This window comes from Triticum aestivum, chromosome 2D, assembly GCF_018294505.1.
Source record: "Triticum aestivum cultivar Chinese Spring chromosome 2D, IWGSC CS RefSeq v2.1, whole genome shotgun sequence".
Taxonomy (NCBI): Eukaryota; Viridiplantae; Streptophyta; class Magnoliopsida; order Poales; family Poaceae; genus Triticum; species Triticum aestivum.
In genome coordinates, this window is record NC_057799.1 from 335,734,893 (window position 1) to 335,752,497 (window position 17,605).

Here is a 17,605-nt window from a genome sequence, read left to right on the forward strand (position 1 = left end):
CTCATCCGTCACCTTGGGGACCTTGAGGCGAACGCTGTTGAAGCGCTGCATGTACTTCTGCAAGGTCTCTCCTGGCTACCGCTTGATGCGGCGCAGGTCACCCGCGGCCGGAGGACGGTCGCGAGTGCCCTGGAAGTTGGCGACGAAGCGGTCACGCATCTCACCCCAAGAAGAGATCGACCCCGGGGGCAAGTTCAAGAGCCACGAGCGAGCACCATCCTTGCGAGCCATAGGGAACCAGTTCGCCATGACTTTCTCGTCGCCGTTGTCCACCTCGATGCTCAGCTCGTAGAGCTGCAAGAACTCCGCAGGGTCGGGGTGCCATCGTAGCGAGGAGGCAGGTCTGGCTTGAACTTGCCTGACCAGACGATGCTACGCATCTCCGGAGTGAAGGCGTGGCAGCCTGTTGTGGCCACCGGGGCCCTTTGCAGAGGCGGAGCCTGCTCTTGATGCCCGCGCACCGCCACCGCAGGCGGCACGCGGTCTTGTCGTGGTGGCGCCGGGAACACATGAGCGTTTTCTTGCAGCCGGGGAACTTCTTGGCAGCTTCCTTCTTCACGCGCGGGCGCCCGGCGTGGTGGGTCGTGCTGAGGGGCCGCGCGTCTCGGCGCCAGGGCGCTGTCTTGGTGCGGAGGTGGAGGAGGCGCTCCGTGGGCTACGCCACCCGCGGCTGGAGGAGGGCGAGGTAGCGAGAGAGACGGGACAGGTGAGCCCCCGACGGCGCTGACGAGCTCGGCGATGCGGTCCAGCCAGTCCTCGTAGAGGTCGTTGACCGGGTGGTAGCGCAGGAGCTTGCGTGCCATGAGCAGCCCGGCCTGCGCGCCCGTAGGCGCGCGACGAGCGTGGGACGATGAGCCGGTCGGAGTCAGCGACGGGGTAGCGGTGCGGCCCTCCCGCCGCACTGAGGGGTGCAGCGAAGATGCTTGCTGCTTGTTTCCCACCGGGCCGGTGGCGGCGTTGGCAGCGGGTGATGGAGAACGACGGGGAGGCCCGCCGACAGGGGTCGTCTGAGCGACACAGGTCTGCAATGGACGTGGTGGAGCGTGGAGCGTGGATCGATGAAAGGAAAGCTTCAGCGCACCACTACCCGGCGCGCCAAATGTCGGATCACGGGTTCCGGCAAAACCCTTAAGGTTCGAACTCTGGGGTGCGCACGAAGATCTCTCCTTCCCCCTAGCTCGCTCACTCACCACGATCTCAAAGCTCAGCTCGTCGAACTCGATGAACAAGGGACACAAGAGTTTATACTGGTTCGGGCCACCGATGTGGTGTAATACCCTACTCCAGTGTGGTGTGGTGGATTGCCTTGTAGGTTGAGGATGAACAAGTACAAGGGAAGAACAGCCTCCTGAGGAGAGGTGTTCTTGGGCTCGGTGAGCTTGTGTGGTTGAGGGTGATCTGAATGATCCGTCCCCTTGCTAAGGTGATGGCTAGTCCTATTTGTAGAGGCCCGGGTCCTCTCCCCATATGTTAGGCGGGAAGGGATCCCACGACGGCCAATTTGAAGGGGGGCAGCTAGTACAAGCTATCCTGACAAAAGGTGGTCTTCGCCTGCTAAAGGCTCTAGTGCTGACGCCGTCGTGGGCTCCGCGATGACCTCCGTCCTGCCGGTCTTGGTCTTGTTGCACTGATATGGAAACCTTTGCCCGACGCCTCGGGACTCCTCGCCTGTGCCTGCTCCTTTAGCACCAAATAGGAAACCAGTACTCTGCGCCCGCTGGCGCCCGCCTGGCCTTGGTCGTCATGGCTCACATCACGGGAACCTCACGAGGTTCCCCTCACCTTGATCTCTCCGCTCCTCGCGAGCCAGCCTAGTGAGGCTGCCCCTGAGGAGGTCTTGTGTCTTCCGCCTCACAAGGCTTGGCACCTCGCGAGGGTCTTGAGTGTTTGCTGGTGAAGATGGGTTGTACCAGGCCGCTAGAGGAGCCACGCCGTGGGCCGCAGGTAGGCAATTCTGGGGACCCCCGTTCCAGAACGCCGATAGTGCCGAAGGGGAAATTGAGCCTAGCCGCTGCGCCGTGGTAGTGGACCTGCCAGCGATCATACTCCATGGCTGCGAGCTCGGCTGTGTGGAAGCTACCGAGCCACCGGCGGGTGTGGGTCTCCTGATCCGTAATCTTGGTGACCCACGTCCCCCACCGCCGCTGCTGGACCCCAAGGTAGGACCTTGTTGGCGATCGGGCCCGAGGGAAGATAGGGAAGTCCTCGAACAGGCGTAGGGGCGCGGCGGTGGGTGGATCGGGAGACCGACAACGGCGGCTCGATAAAGAGCCCGCGGAGGACTACGGGGAAGCCTTGGCGGCCACCTCACCGACATCGGGAGAAGAGGCCGCGATAAACCTCTTTTGGGCCATCTGCTCCTTGAGCTCCCTGGTAGATAGGCAGAGGTTGATGATGGAGGCGGCGGCGGTGACCTACCAATGGTTTCGAGCGAGGGAGGGGTGGTGTGTCTCTCTGTGAGTGGAGGTTTTGGGTGTGTGTGTGTGTGGATTGGGGGCAAGGTGGTGTTTGAGGAAATACCACGGCTACTGAAAATTTTACTAGGCGGGAGTAAAATGTCAGGGCTACTAAAAATTTGAATCAAGGGATTGAAGTAGAGCGGGAGTAACAGACATCGCACACGGTCAAACATAATAATTGTGTGCTATCAAATAGAAAAACCCTCCAGGCGATGAGATATTTTGGAGATTGCGAGGGATGCAGGCGGGAGTAAAATGTCGGGGCTATTGAAAATTTGGATCAAGGGATTGAAGTGGAGTGGGAGTAACAGACATCGCACACGGTCAAAATATACTAATCGTGTGCTATCAAATAGAAAAACCCTCCAGGCGAGCAAATATTTTTGAGATTGCGAGGGATGCAGGCGGGAGTACTACTACTGAAAATTTGGATCAAGGGATAGAAGTAGAGCGGGAGTAATAGACATCACACATGGCCAAAACATACTAATTTTGTGATATTAAATATAAAAACCTCCTGGCGAGCAGATATTTTTGAGATTGTGAGGGATACAGGCAGGAGTAAAATGTCGGGGCTATTGAAAATTTGAATCAAGGGATTGAAGCAGAGCGGGAGTAACAGACATCGCACATGGTCCACACATACTAATTGTGTGCTATCAAACAGAAAAACCTTACAGGTAGTAAATATTTTCAAGATTGCAAGGTAGTAGATATTTTTGAGAGCGGGAGGGAAGCCTCGTGGAGCCCAATCTACTATGCTGATGTGAGTGACAAGGGCACGGGTGTGGCACACGGGTAGTTTGAGCAAACCGTGTCTGTTGCGTCCCCAATCGCAGACGGTTGTTGTATCTAACTCGTCTTTTGTTTATAAATTTGGCAAAAAAACATGGGAAAGGGTCAGAACACGAACACACTTGCATGTGGACCAAATATATGTATGAAAAGGATGGTTTGATGTTCAAATACCCAATGCACAACTTTGATGTGGCACCTGTCGCACAAAGTGCATAGTATTGCTAGTCCGCCACCCCCTATGAATCCCACTTCATGTTGGCGGTAAGGGAATCCTAGCTATGAACGCATGCCCCCAAATAGCTAGGTATGAAATCTCACCCTACCGTAACACAAAACCTATAGAAGTCCATCATGGTCAAACCCCCCTTTCTCTTTCCGGACAAAGGTGAGCCGTGTGCCGGCCCACAAATGTGTGCTTGTGGCGCGAGATGGGTGAGTGATAGGTGGGAACCCGATGAACGAGTTCACGCCCGCGGGTGGCCCGATCTTCACGTAGTAGGGTCGAATCGGGAGGGATAACTAGCTGCAAGCAGCCGGGATAACTAGCTTTATACCTGCCAAGGTTGGATGCAACCCGTACGTTGGGGATGGCTGACCGAAGCTATAAGAACTCCAACCCGCTATCCGAACAATCGCAGAACCACAAACCGAGACTAAACCACACAAAACGGCCGGAACCGTAGAGCACGAACTAGGGGGAACCAGAGGCTCCTTCTCGCGAATTCGAATGAACTCACAAGAGCAAAGGTAGCAAGATCTCTTGGATCTCTCTAGCAGTCTTGCTGCATAAGCTTGTAGCTGAATGGTTTGACAAAAGGTTTTCTAGAGGATGGGGGAGATGTGGTTTTATAGCAGGGACAACCCCCCTTAGCTAGGTGTGAAAATGGTTTCAAAAGTAAGCAGGTTTGCATGGCTTCCTTGGGTGAATAAGCAGTCAACTTTGAGAGTTGTTGGAGAGCTCCTCGGAAATTCGCGAGGTCTTGACAGCCTGGATACCTTCCACGAGAATGACTAGTACTTCTGACTCACAACTCCAAATGATGTGAGGTTTTTTGCATTTGAAAGATAATTTGATTTAGCATCTGTTGATGTACCCCTATGGCCCCGTCTCTCCCCTTCATGGGTGTGGCACAATGAAATATCAGATTAAAAAACTGACAACATCAGCTTTACTTGAAACTTGTTTTCTTCAAACTTGTTCCTCCAAACCGGTTTCTTCAAGAGCTCATAGGTTGTTGGATTTCTTCCATGTGATACCTAAGTTCAAACAACAACAATGGGAATGAAAGTGCAGCCACGTGTTCAAGATTGTGGAATGAACTTAAGCTAGCGTTCACCTGGCCATGTGTTTGCTTGATTCGGCTTAGTAATTCTTTCCAACTAAATTGTGCACTTTTCTGAAATATCGTGTATGATGTACCCATGTGCTCATCATCCTCCCTCCCTTGATGAAGAGTCATCCTCGACTCTCTTTGATCTGCAAAATATAAGTAGAAGGGAAGTAGATAATATCCATGCAAAGAAATGATGTAATCCTCATTTGTAGCTTTCACCTTTGAATTGTGTTGCATCTGATCATGTACTTGTTTGTCATAACTCAGAGTTTGTTCAGGGATGATTTGTGTTATTTCAATGATCAACATGTCCTCATCATCCCCCCTCTCTTGAAAAGGAGTCGTCCTCGACTCTACCTGGTCATCACACAAAAGAGAGTATGGCAATACCAAATCATAATGCAAAGGTTTCATGGTATGAAGAATTTTAGTTTTCCACTTTGCTATCTTATGGACGACGACAACATGATGTTTTTTTCGACTTAGGAGTTCCTTGCAGCAAACATTTTCATGGAGCACAAATTTATAACCAACCATAACCATATTCATATCAGCCTCCCTCTCTAGGAGAAAAGTCGTCCTCGACTTCATTTGGTCTACAAAATTATAGCACGAAGACAATACAAAATGACTAGGAAAACAAAATGATGAATAATCATGTGCAACATTCAATTTTATTGGATCTTTTATAGTTTATTCAAGATTAACAAAATCAAATTGCTGGATGGATGATCTACCAACCAATTTTTCTCTAATCTTATCACGCCATTGCTTCAAAAACTCCTAAGTGCATACCTCTGGCTTCATCAAAATGGAATATCCTTTTTGTTTTACCTCATTAAGTATTTGAATGCCTTTCTGAAAATCAATCTTTACACATGCACCTTGTGTAGTGGTACTCCATGTCCTCCATATTTGATCTTGGATCTCAATCTCCCATCGTTGCAAGAGAGCTGATAGGTATGCCTTTTGCACCAGCACATATTGCAAAGAAAGAGAATTTTTTGAATTGTTACTTATTGAATGTTTCTCTCTCTTTTCATTTGGTGGACTACTAATTTCCCATGGTGGTGGATCACTCATCTTGCTATTCTCTTGTTGAAAAATTTCAACCTCACATTTAGTGGACTCATATAACTCAATTATCCTCTCACTCTTATTGTGTGGTATATTGGGTTGTGGATCACTTATCCCTCTAATGAGGCATGGAATGATCTCAATCTCACATTTTGTGGACTCACACAACTCATTAATTCTCTCTCCCTGAATGTGTGGTGTATTTAGGTGGAGATCTTGCATTTCTCTAATCTCATGATGAACAATCTGATCCTCACATTTTGTGGAGTCACTCAACTCAATTTTCTTTTCACTCTCAAGTGGTGGGATTTTTGAAAGTAGACACTCTTCCTCACTTTTGGTGGAGTCACTCAGCTTGCCTTTCTTATCACTCTCATGTTGTGGGATTTTCGATTGTGGACTCTCTTCCTCACATGTAATTTGTGGGACATGTTTCTTGGATGTTGGGACAGTAGTGGTGGTCAAGATGACAACATTAGGAATGGACTTCTTATGTAAACATGGGCTATGAATCACCGGAGTCAGTTCATCAACCATAGTCATGCTTTGCGGTGGGTCGTCGGTGTGCCGACGGGTGCCATAACTTTGTCGTCGGGCATGACATCCTTCCCGCGATTCATGAGCAGCATCGACATGCCTAGGGGTAGCGGTAGCATGCCCTCGAGCATGCCGTCCTTGCTGCACTTCAGGAGCAGCAACGACACGCCCATGAGCAGCAACACCATGCTCTCGAGCACGTCCTCCTTTCTGTACTTCTTGAGTAGTAGGGACACACCCACGAGCAGCAACATCATGCCCTCGAGCATGTCTTCTTTGCTGCACTTCATGAGCAACAGGGTATTGTCGGTGTCGAACCCCATCACCACATGCTCGAAGACGCTCGTCAAGCCTCCTTCGATATTCTTGAACAATGTTCAGTAATTCCAGAAACTCAGCATGTGTGACCGGGGCGTCCTTTTCCCCTTGATTTTGTCCATGACCACTCGATGCGAATCCTGCCATGTTAGTTGGGCTAAAAAGTGGAATAGGATTTATTTTGTGGAATCACACAACCTCACCTCTTACTCACCAAAGATCTTATGGGTTCACATCAAATTGTGCTTCTCCCGGATGTGTTAAAGCGACTGAAAGACAGGGATCAACGAACTAGCTTCGGTTTTTGGAGCTCGGCGGGGTAAACAAAAAAAGGGGTTTGTGCTGAAATCAAGTTGATGCAAACCAAGAAAAATATGTGGATGGATCTGCTGCACCTTTGCACCAAGATTGAAAAACACAACACACAAGCTTCTGAAATTTTTTCTATCAAGTTGAAACTTTCGGATCTTACACAAGACTTCCTTTTTCTCTCTTGACTTTTTTCCACTCTTTTTTTCTCTCTTTGATTTTTTTGCCACTCTTTTTTTTTTCTCTTTTTCCAAAGCACAACAACCAAATCTGAAAGCAATTATGAAGATGAACTTGGTGCAGATCTAAAAGATGAAGAACATGCAAGGTATGCAACAACAAGATCTCAGCACCAACAAGGCTTGGATTTATTTTTGGTGGGGCTTTGGACTTCTAAGATAGAAAATATAGCATGAAAAACACTCGATCTAAAGGGATGATAGCAAGATAAAGTTGGATAACAGATCCTACCGTGTCAACAAAGGCTCTGATGCCAGATGATAGGTGGGAACCCGATGAACGAGTTCACGCCCGAGGGTGGCCCGACCTTCACGTTGTAGGATCGAATCGGGAGGGATAACTAGCTGCAAGCAGCCGGGATAACTAGCTTTATACCTGCCAAGGTTGGATGCAACCCGTATGTTGGGGATGGCTGGCCGAAACTACAAGAAATCCAACCCGTTGTCCGAACAATCGCAGAACCACAAACCGGGACTAATCCACACAAAACGGCCGGAACCATAGAGCACGAACTAGGGGGAACCAGAGGCTCCTTCTCGCGAATCCGAATGAACTCACAAGAGCAAAGGTAGCAAGATCTCTCGGATCTCTCTAGCAGTCTTGCTGCATAAGCTTGTAGCTGAATGGTTTGACAAAAGGTTTTCTAGAGAATGGGGGAGATGGGGTTTTATAGCAGGGACAACCCCCCTTAGATAGGTGTGAAAATGGTTTCAAAAGTAAGCAAGTTTGCATGGCTTCCTTGGGTGAATAAGCAGTCAACTTTGGGAGTTGTTGGAGAGCTCCTCGGAAATTCGCGAGGTCTTGACAGCCTGGACACCTTCCACGAGAATGACTAGTACTTTTGACTCACAACTCCAAATGATGTGAGGTTTGTTGCATTTGAGAGATAATTTGATTTAGCTTCTGTTGATGTACCCCTATGGCCCCATATCTCCCCTTCATGGGTGTGGCACAATGAAACATCAGAGGGAAAAACTGACAACATCAGCTTCACTTGAAACTTGTTTTCTTCAAACTTGTTCCTCCAAACCGGTTGCTTCAAGAGCTCATAGGTTGTTGGATTTCTTCCATGTGATACCTAAGTTCAAACAACAACAATGTGAATGAAAGTGCAGCCATGTGTTCAAGATTGTGGAATGAACTGAAGTTAGCGTTCACCTGGCCATGTGTTTGCTTGATCCGGCTAAGTAATTATTTCCAACTAAATTGTGCACTTTTCTGAAATATCGTGTATGATGTACCCATGTGCTCATCAGTGAGACCACATATGATCCACCTACGTGTGGCCCTACTATATGTATGAAAAGGGTGTGGTGTGATATTTAAATACCCAATTCACAATCTTTATATGGCACATGTGCCTCGCGAATTAACCGGACTTCCCTGACCCCACGGAGGTTGCAGGAAGTGCGAAGTAGCCCCCCCCCCCCCCACACACACACACATAGACACACACTGAGTTAGTGGGAGAGAGCATCTCACCAAGACGTACAGTAACACGGACCAAGCAGAATCCAACTTGGTCGTATAACCTCTCTCGTTTGTTGTTGGTCAAAGTGATGGACGTCCACACGGCCCCGCAAAATGGGCTAGCTTGTCGTCGACAACCACCCGAGGGAGTGCCTGAAGACAAAACCACTGCGTGCATGTGGCCCAAACATATGTATATGGAAGTGGTATGTGGTGTTTGAATACCCAATGTGCAACTTTGATGTGGCATCATGCTTTGGAATCGTAGAATCCCCACACTGAGCGAGGGTTCACGACGCGTAGCATGCGCTCAAACTTAATTAGGTCTGGAATCTCACCATGATCGACCTACTATACGGTAACATGAACGAAAGAAGAAGAAGAATCCACCCTGGTAACCTTTCTCGTTGTCAGTCGAAATGATGGACGTCCACGTGGGCCCACGAATATATAGGCTTGCCGCCGATAACCAAGTGAGTGAGAGTGTCCAAAAACAACCATTGCATGCATGTGTCCCAAACATATTGATGGAGGTGCGTCATGCATGCATATGTGTTGAATACCCAATGCACAACATTGATGTGGTGCATGCGTTGAAAATCGCACAGGCCCCACACAGAGCAAGAGGTTCATGACGTGTCGTGTGCTCGCCCCCCCCCCCCCCCCGCACTCTGATCCAGCAGGATGGATTCATGTGTACACATGCGCTATTATGTGATCTCACATCATGACCTATACCGTGAGACAAACAAAAAAATTAATCCCCTCCTAAGTCAAATTAACCTCTCTCATTATCAGTGAAAGTGATGGACCAAGCGGGCCCATAGATGGAAGCATCACCGATAACCGCGTGAGTGAGTGCCAAAGGACAACCACCATCGCTTGCATGTGTGCCAAACATATGTATGGAGAGGTGTGTGGTTGTGATGTTTTGAATACCTAATGCACAACTTTGATGTGGCATCTGCCTCGAAATCCGTTAAGTGCCCACACGGAGTGAGGTTCATGACGCCTAGTATATGTTGGTCCCATCCCCCCTTCGACATGTACTATATAATCCTATCGTGACACAGTCCTAAAAGAATTAATCCTCCTTGTTCATCAAACTAACCTCTCTCTCGTTGGGTCAAAGTGATGGACGATAACCTCGCGGGCCCATGGGAGCGAAGCATACGTCGAACACGAGTGAGCGTCCTATATAGGACAACCACCGTCTGCATGTGGCCCAAAGAGGTGTTTGTGTGATGTTTAAATACGCTATGCACAACTTTGATGTGGCACCTATACCTCGGTAACCGAAAAGTCCCCACAGAGAGTGAGGTTCATGATGCGTGGTATGTGCTACCTCCCCCCTTCGACGCGTGGTATATACTCCTACCGTAGCATAAACAAAAAAGAATCATCCTTGATGGTCAAATTAGCCTCTCTCGTTGGGTCAAAGTAAGGGAGGACAACCTTGCAGGCCCACAGATGGAAGCGCCACACACGAGTGAGTTCCTATAGGGCAACCACCGCCCGCATGGTGTTGTATGTGATGTTTGAATACCAATGCACAACTTTGATGTGGCACCTGCCTCAGGAACCAGAAAGTCCCCACATGGAGCGAGGTTCATGATGCATAGTATATATGTTGCCCCCTCTTTGACATGTACTACATACTCCTACCGTGCATATACGTAACACAAACCAAAAAAGAACCATCCTTGTTGGTCAAGTTAACCTCTCTCTCGCTGTAGGTTCAACTGATCGACGACGACCTCGCGAGCCCACAGAGAGAGTCATACGCGAGTGAGTGTCATAGGACAACCACCGCATGCATGTGCCCAAAAGAGGTGTTGTGTGATGTTTGAATACCCAAGGCACAACTTTGATGTGGCACATGCTTCGCAAACCGGAAACGCACTACACAGAGGTTCACGATGCGTAGCCCCCTCACTTCGAGCCGGTGGGAGGGAATCATGTGTACACACGTGCCTGAGCTTTGATATGGAATCTCAACATGATCCACACCATAACACATGCCAAGATGAATCCACCTGTGGTCAAATGCCTCTCATTGTCGGTGGAAACTGATAACCTTCGCGGGCTAACCAATGGGCACATCGCTGATAACTGCACGAGGGAGTGTTCGAGGACCACCAATGCATGCATCTGGACCGAACATGTATGTATGAAAGGGATGTGTAATTTTTTAAATAACCAATTCATGACTTTGATGTGGCATATATGACTCACAAAACGATCAATCCCACACGGAGGCTGATACGTCTCCGTCGTATGTACTTTTCCTAATGCTTTTGCTCTTGTTTTGGACTCTAATTTGAATGATTTGAATGAAACTAACCCGGACTAACGATGTTTTCAGCAGAACTACCATGGTGTTGTTTTTGTGTAGAAATAAAAGTTCTCAGAATGGAACGAAACTTTTTGGAGAATTATTTTACAATAAAAGAAAAATACTGGAGCCAAGAACCACCGGAGGGGGGCCCTAGCTGGGCACAAGACACCAGGGCGCTGCCCCCTCTGGCGCGCCCAGGTGGGTTGTGCCCACCTCGTGGCCCAGCAGACCCTAATTCCAACTCCATAAATACATATTTTCAGAGAAAACAATCAAGGAGGAAGTTTCATCACGTTTCACGATACGGAGCCGCCGCCACCTCCTGTTCTTCATCGGGAGGCCAAATCTGGAGCCTGTTCGGTGCTCCGGAGAGGGGAATCTTCAGTCTTCGTCATCACCAACCCTTCTTCATCACCAATTCCATGATGCTCCTCACCGGGAGCGAGTAATTCTTTCGTAGGCTCGCTGGTCGGTGATGCGTTGGATGAAATTCATCATGTAATCGAGATAGTTTTGCTAGGGCTTGATCCCTAGTATCCACTATGTTCTGAGATTGATGTTTTTATGACTTTCCCATGGTTAATGCTTGCCACTAGGGCCCGAGTGCCATGATTTCAGATCTGAACCCTATGTTTTCACCATTGTATCTATGTTCTAGACCCGATCTTGCAAGTCATATTCACCTATTACGTGTTATGATCCGTAAACCCCAGTGTGACAGTAATTGGGATACTTTCCAGTGATGACCATAGTTTGAGGAGTTCATGTATTCACAATGTGTTAATGCTTTGTTCCAGTTCTCTATCAAAAGTAGGCCTTAATATCCCTTAGTTTCCTTATGGACCCCGCTACCACGGGAGGGTAGGACAAAAGATGTCATGCAAGTTTTTTTCCATAAGCACGTATGACTATTTATGGAATACATGCCTACATTATATTTATGAATTAGAGCTAGTTTTGTACCGCCCTAGGTTATGACTGTTATATGATGAATATCATCCAACGAATTCACCGATCCAATACCTATGAGTTTTCCACATATTGTTCTTGCTAAGTTACTACTGCTGCTATTACTATTACACTTGCTACAAAATCATTGCTATCACTGTTATTGTTACTACTGCGGTTACCACTACTATCAAAACTATCATATTACTGTGATACTGGTCACTTTGCTATAAATATTTAATCTCCAGTTGTGATTGAATTGACAACTCAACTGCTAATACTTACAAATATGCTTTGGCTCCCCTTGTGTCGAATCTATAACTTTGGGTTGAATACTCTACTCTCGAAAAATGTTGCGATCCCCTACACTTGTGGGTTATCAAGACCTTTTTCTGGCGCCGTTGCCGGGGAGCATAGCTATATTTGTTGAGTCACTTGGTATTATTATCTATTTATCACTATGAAGAATCTAAAGGATACCAAAACAAAGATCGTTCCCTCTAAGACGAGGGGAGGTAAGGATTTGCCATCACACTCTGCACTTGATTCACCTTCTGTTTTAAGTAGACTTGCAACACTACCACATGCTATTAATCCTGATAGGTCGCAAGTTATTGATGATGATACTTCTGCTATGAATGATGCTAATGATGATGCTAGTACCTTGCTTGATGATAATGTGCCACTAGGTGAATTTCTTGAGGAACAAATTGCTAGAGCTAAAGATATTGAGAATTTTGAAACTGGTGAAATTTTTTAAACTGGTGAAGTAGTTGAAACTAAAAATCTTGAAACCCCTATTAGAACTAGCTCTCCTAGATATGAAATGCCTAATTAAGGTACCTGAAGGTTATGTTATGGATGAGGAGACAGCTAGAGATTTTTTTGCTTGCAATCATAGGGATGATGTTAAGAAATTATTATGCAAACTGAAAGAAAAATCTTTGAATGCTAGAATCAAATGTGATCCTAAGTTTGCTACTTCACCTATCTTTGTTACCGATAAGGATTATGAATTCTCTGTCGACCCAGAGTTAATTACTTTGGTTGAATCCGATCCTTTCCAAGGCTATGAAATTGAAACTATTGTGGCACATCTTACCAAGCTGAATGATATAGCCACACTTTTTGCTCGTCATGAGAAAAATCACTATTACTATATTCTCAAGTTATTTCTGTTTTCATTAAAGGGTGATGCTAAGATATGGTACAATACTCTTCCTCCTAGTTGTGTGCGTAGTCCCCAGGATATGATTTACTACTTCTCTGAAAAATATTTTCCTGCTCATAAAAAACAAGCTGCCTTACAGGAAATATTTTACTTTGTACAAATTGAAGAAGAGAGTCTCCCACAAGCTTGGGGGAGGCTTCTCCAGTTGCTTAATGCTTTGCCTGATCATCCACTTAAGAAAAATGAAATAGTTGATATCTTCTATAATGCACTAACCGATGCTTCTAGGGACTTTCTAGATAGTTGTGCTGGTTGTGTTTTCAGGGAACGAACTATTGAACAAGCTGAGGAATTATTGAATAACATATTGAAAAATTATGATGATGGACTCTTCCTGAACCACCGCCTAAACCCACTCTAAAGAAGAAGTGTATCTTATTTCTCAGTCTTGAAGATATGCAAGAGGCAAAGAAATGTATGAAGGAAAAGGATATTAAAGCTGAAGATGTTAAAAATTTACCACCTATTGAAGAAATGCATGGACTTGACACACCACGACCACTGGTGGTAGAGGTAAATTCTTCTATAAAGTCTGATGAAGGTGACATCCCTTACAATAAACATCCTAGCCAATGCCTTTATGAATTTGACAGGTATATTATCAAACAAGATCACTTCAATGCAAATGTTATGAAACAATTAAAATACAACTCTCGTATGATTGCTCTCTTGAGTGACTTGTTATTTAGAATCACTAATTATGTTAGAGGTGTAGGGAAACATGCCTCTATGTTCCAAACCCATCTAGAACAAGTTGTTAGTCTCAAAGAGAATTGCTTGATGAAATGAATAATAATATGAATGACCATGTTATTAGAGTAGTACTGATGCACCTAAAAGTCCTATCACTTTATCCTGAGGGACACCCTAAAAGAATTGAACAAGACTCTCAAAGAATTAATACTGATGCACCTAGTCCTTCTAAAAAGAAGAAGAAGAAGAAGAAGAAGAAGAAGAAGAAATTGTGGTGTCGTCCTTGTCGTCAGAGACCTTGGGCGAGCTGGCGGGGAAGCCAGCCTCAATCCGCCTGGCACGGCGGCTATGCCAGGCGGCGGCAAGGGCGGCCACCACATGCTTCATCTCCGGCAACAGGCTGTCCCACGGTGCTTTCCCGCTGACGGTTACGGCGGATGTAGTGCAAGGAAGGAGGATGTGGAGGGGCTTGTGCTGTGGTGTGGAGTTAGCCGGGTGTGGCCGCCTTTATATAGCATATTCTGGTGAGGTGAGGCATCCGGTGCGTCAATGCGCGGCCCTGGAGTGGGTTTCTCGGGCGGCGAGCCTGCTTAATGTCGGCATATGGACGGACATCGGCATTGAACGGACGTGGTAGATATTTGTCTCGTCCCGTCCATTCAGTCGTCTCCGATATTGAACAGGCGCGTACAACGGAGACGCGTCGCGAGCGGCGCCCTCGGCCGGCGCACTGCTTCAGTGGCGGAGGCAGTGAGAGGACGCGTCTGTCCTTAGCCGTCTTCAATGTTGAGCGGCGCGCTCTACAGCTGCATGAATGCGGGCAGCTGGCGTCGGGCGGGAACACGTCCGGGCGAGGAAGGAAGGGTTTTGGTGGGACAGAGCGGTCAGAAACGGACGTGGGATTGGTCCGGACACTCGCAAACCTTCCCCACATTTGACTCCAGTTTAAAAAAGAAATCACATCCGGACCGCGCTGCGGACCGATACAAGATCGCGTTAAATGGTTTCTGCGGTCCGGACAGCACGACCCAAACGATTGCGAGAGGTTTGCAAGTCCGCCTTGGAGATGCCCTAAGCTGGCAACAAAGAATTCTATAGGGTGGGCAGTCCGTGACAAATACAATATCTCTTTCTTTTTTAGTGTGACAACTACAGTATACTCCCTCCGGTCTTTTTTAGTCTGCATCTAAGTTTTGTCTGAAGTCAAAGTATATCTACTTTGACCAAACTTATAGAAAAATGTATTAACATTCACAATGTCTAATCAATATTTTTAGATTCATTATAAAATGTAGTTTGATGCTATATATATTTGGTATTGTAGATGTTGATATTTTTCAATATAAATTTAATCAAACCTCGCAAAATTTGACTTGACAAAAATCTAATACGCGAAGTAAAAAGGACCAGAGGGAGTATCTAGGATATAGTGGTTGGTATGTTATCAATATGTTTTTTGCAGGAAAGGCACGTCCCTTTTTGAGGAAAGATACATCCACAATGCACTGGCCTTCTTTTTCTGGATCGAAGTGTATTTAAGATGGACAGTGTATTGTTCGGGTGAATCTCCACCGTTTAGACTGATTAATTTCCACTGAGTAATACCTAGATGCAATTTTTCCTCACTTGGGTAATTCGCCAGTTCCACCACGGTGATGCTTTTTTCGTTTTTTTAAAGGAGGTTGAAACCTCGGCCTCTGCCTCAACCGATGCATACAGTCATCTTTATTAATTATTCAACAACAGTCTAACAAGAAACATACATTAAATCGTCGAAAACCATCACTCACACACTCACAAACTCAATAATGTGGAGTGCCCTCACTTCCACCATCTAGAATCGGGGTCACCGCCGATCCGCACGCATGACGTATAAGGAGCATACACCCGGTGCAGCAAATCTAAAGCATATAATAACGCATGCACACGTTTTACAAGCCGCCACCACTATCTAACCACTGACCCATCTTCAGAAAGGAGATCCGCATCATCCTTACTAGATCGGCCAGCCGTCGACGCCGCCACGGGGCCAAACAGCGCCACTGCCTTGCGCTCGTCCATCTAGACACGTTAGTCGCCGAGACTTGCTGCACCAAACCCACCGTCATCGATACGGTAGATGCCACGTCGCTCCACCTACAGGCCATCTCACGCCGACTCCGAACTACCAGCTACTCCACCACCATGAGCAGTCCTTGACCGACGCTATGGAACAGAGGCTTTAGCCTGCGCTCATGGAGGAGGTGAGAGGGGCAGGATCCACACCGAAACCTCCAGGAAGGGGATCAGCGCCGTGGGGCGTCGACTTTGGTGAGGCCGCCACGCCGGGCTGGAGTTTCCCCATATCCATGCCCACCCACCAGATTCGTCCAGCCAGCACCAGGAGATGACGATCGCAATCGCCAGAGCCAGCACGAACCGGAGCAGATCGAGTCGGAGACGACGTTACCCATGGAACTCCGGCGGGGCAGCAAGGAACCTCAGGCACCACCAAGTCCAGATCGACGGCCATGCCGGTCCGCCGCCACCCCCTGCGTCGTCCGCAGGTCACCATAGCAGAACCAACGGGCGCGCCGCCACTGCTCACTCCGTCCGCCGCCACCTTCCTTGGCTGCGGCTCGTGCTTGCCCGGCGCCATCCTCAGGTGACGGCGAGGGAGGGGGAGGTTGGGGGAGCCCCCGGCGGTGGCACAGGGGCGACGCGTGGTCAGATGAAATCTCGGTTCGGGTCCTGTCATGTGTTTCGACTATGGTGGGCTAAACCATAGTTAGAGTGATGTTAGAATGCAAAATGCAGGATTTGAAAGTTGACAGGCTAAATTTCTCTCCACTGCCGAGTCTATGTACCGTTGCCATAGACTCATCTTCGGACACTACTTCGCAAAGCGCCTAGCGCGAGGTTGAAAAGGAGATGTTCCCCGTTCCCTTGCCAGACCCCCAGGAACGCACAGCCTGTAGCTCTAGCCATCTCTATCTATTACCCTCCATGAGCGCACACTACGCCAACGTGGTGTCCAGTGAAGGTTTGGAAGCATGTGTAGCTTTCGCGCCCCACTTACCCCGCCTCCAATCACTTTGTCTTGCGCTTGCGCCACGGCTTGGCCCTTCCCCTGCCTTTATCTGCAGCACGTCCGTCTCCGCGGTCATAAGCGACCGGCGGTAGACCCAATCAAGGAGCCGCACATCCTCGTCGGGCCCCGCCTGCATCCCGCGGCGGCGACGCATGGACTGCTTCCCTTCTTCCTCTCCCTTTCCCACTGCCTCTCGCGGCGAGGGCGGCGCGCGCCTCTGATTCCGGCGTGCACGTTCGGGCCGGCGGGGCGGGCACAAGCACCCACCGCTGCCCACGTGGGGTAGCAGCGGCCTGCGTGGGCAGGAGATGGTGTAGGGAAGGCGCAGATTGCGCAGGCCTGTCGGAGTTGCGCACGGGCCGGGAGGGGCCAGCGCCGGCAGGGAAGATGAATCGGAGGCAACGCTGCAGATCCGAAGCTGCCCCCGGTCTCCACCTTGGACCAGTCCAAGGCAATGCGGAGGGCCAGCTCAAAGTCGGGATCCAGCTAAGAGTAGGAGTGGCTGCCGGAGCTCGACATTGGGTCGGATTCGATCGAAATCAATGTGGGGAGAGGAGAGGACAGAGCGAGAGAGGAGAGTGTGAGTGAGTTAGGGTTCGAAGCGATGACCCGAACGGTGTTTTTTGTGGGAAAACCGTGAGGTCGGTGATGGACCGGACTTGTCAGGGGCGCGCTCGGATGTGCTCTGACCGTTTCATATTCGGACTGGATATGTGGGGCGCCGGTCAGACCGAGTGTTTGAGGTCGGTTCAAGGCGCCTGGCTAGGTTGATTTTTTGTGATA